This window comes from Danio rerio, chromosome 24, assembly GCF_052040795.2.
Source record: "Danio rerio strain M-AB ecotype USA chromosome 24, GRCz13ab, whole genome shotgun sequence".
Taxonomy (NCBI): domain Eukaryota; kingdom Metazoa; phylum Chordata; class Actinopteri; order Cypriniformes; family Danionidae; genus Danio; species Danio rerio.
The window spans coordinates 3937501-3940000 of NC_141044.1; the positions used below are offsets into that span (position 1 = coordinate 3937501).

The 2500-nt window shown below is 33.9% G+C and overlaps 1 protein-coding gene and 1 long non-coding RNA gene across 12 annotated transcripts in view; one reads left to right on the top strand and one right to left on the bottom strand.

Moving 5' to 3' along the window:
- adarb2 (adenosine deaminase RNA specific B2 (inactive)) overlaps positions 1-2500 on the bottom strand; it is a 619893-nt gene that overhangs the window by 256182 nt on the left and 361211 nt on the right. The window lies entirely within an intron of this gene.
- LOC137489203 (uncharacterized) overlaps positions 1-2500 on the top strand; it is a 146914-nt gene that overhangs the window by 118333 nt on the left and 26081 nt on the right. The window lies entirely within an intron of this gene.

The following is a 2500-nucleotide window of genomic DNA, read 5'->3' on the forward strand; positions in this document are numbered from 1 at the left end:
CACATACTATATACTACTTAAATTCAGAATTATAACGCCAGCTTCGAATAATTATTTTTTTTATTTTATTTGTCAAATGATGTTTAACAGAGCAAGTAATTTTTCACCGTATATCATATTATATTTTTTCTTCCTGAAAAAGTCTTAATTATTTTATTTTGGTTATAATAAAAGCAGTTTTTAATTTTTTAGAAACCATTTTAAGGTCAATATTATTACTTCCCTTAAGCTATGTTGTTTTTTGATTGTCTATAACAAACCTGTTATACGTAGCTTGCCTAATTACCCTAACTTGCCTAATTAACCTAATTTAGTTAAGCCTTTAAATGTCACTTTAAGCTGAATACTAAAACATCTCCTCCACCTTTGTTATATTATAAAATACAATGCTAAATGTCACTGTTAGAAATACCACCTGCAACATGATGACTAGCACATAAACAAACAAACCAATAAATAAATAATAGGCTGCATGCATGAATACACACATGCATATAACTTATCATTGGAACAAATCAGTATTGAAAGAGCAGATGACACGAAATAATTTTGACGAGTCCTTCTGTAAGTAAACAAGTAAATTATACATACAGTATATATGTGTGTATATCTCACACACACACATTGTAGAACATCTGCCTTTACATGCACATGAACTTTAATCACAATCTTAATCCATATAGGGTTTAATATGGAGTTGCCCACCAATTGCAAATACAACAGCTTCAACTTTTCTAGGAGGGCTTTTCAAAAGCTTTAGGATTGTGTTTTTGAGGATTTGTGATAATTCTTCAAAAAAGAGGTGCTCAACCCTGTTCCTGGAGATCTACCTTCCTGCAGAGTTCAGTTTTAACTCTTATCAAACACAACTAAATCAACTAAGAAGAACGCCTGGCTCACAGTCTCCACTGAAATTCATTACTAAGGTGTTTAGTCAGGTTGAGGTCAGGACTCTGTGCAGGCCAGTCCTGTTCCACCACACAAAACTCACTCATTCATCTATGTAAAAAAAAAATGCTTGGTTCCATGAAATTCCTTCAAATAAAAAAATTTACTTGTTTTTACAAATTTAAATAGATTAAATATAAAGCAATTAAATTATTCCCCCAAAAAACTCAATAATTGTGATGTTTCCAGCTTTTTTTTTTTTTAAATAAATAAGTAGTTTGAAGAAAAAAAAATGTTGATGTCACTATGGAATTTGTGATATGGACCAGATGCCCAAAATGTTCCCACAAATTTGGTAGCATGAAATTATCTGGAATGCCTTGGTATGCCGAAGCATTAAGAGTTCCTTTCACTGGAACTGAGAGGCTGAGATTAACCCATGAACTACAACTCCATAATTTAATCCCACATCCTCTTTACACTCGGCAGTTAGGCCGAGGTCTGAGACAGACCCATTCTTTCACAAAGGTTTGTAGAAAGTGATTTTTAGACCTGGAAGTAACTCGATGATTTGATAATAAGTGTCTCAATATATTTTAGATGGAAATCTGTGAAATTTGGCAGCACAGTGGCTCAGTCTCTTTTTGTTTTGCAATCCTGCAGCATTGGTTGGGGTTTATTGTGTGTTCATCTCTAATTAAATAGTTTTTTTGTTGTTGTTGTTTATGTAGTTGCTGAAGAAAAAAGTTAACTAAATGACATAAACAGAAAGATACACAAAAGTAATGACAAAACATTACTTGACAAGAAATTAATGAAACTTAATCTAACATTAACTATGAAAACTATTAATCAAAGCTACAATATTATATCTGTCATACATCAATAGCAATATGTCCATTGCCATATTTTGACTTGTTCCTCAGTTTCAACGAATTAATGAATGAATAGAATCAATCAATCAATCTAAAATAAAATTGCTAAATTAATAGTTCTGACTGAAACCTATTTCAAATGAACTTATAAGTGCACCCAAACCTAACTACAGAAAGTTAAAATAAAATACTGAATTAAATAAATAAATAAAGGCGGCTCAGTGGTTAGCACTGTTGCCTTACAGCAAAAAGATCACTGGTTCGAATCCTGACTGGGCCAGTTGGAGTTTATGTGTGGAGTTTGCATGTTCTCCGTGGGCGTGGGTTTCCTTCGGGTGCTCTGATTTCCCCCACAGTCTAAAGATGGTACGGGTTAACAAGGTAAACAAAATTGTCCGTACTGTGTGAGTGTGTGTGTGTGAGTGTGTGTGTGTGTGTGTGTGTGTCCCAGTACTGGGTTGTGGCTGGAAGGGCATCCACTGCGTAAAACATATGCCGAAATAGTTGGCGGTTCCTTCTACTGTGGTGACCCCTGATAAATAAGGGAGTAAGCTGAAGGAAAATGACTGAATGTGTAAATAAGTAAAGCTTTGTCTCTAATGTATTTGAAAATTAGGTATCATTATGAAGAAGGCGCAGGACGGCTCCAATATTTTCACACTGATATTGGAAGAAACACACCATAAGAAACAGATGTTGAGATATATATTTAAGATACGAGCTGCTTTGGAAAGATG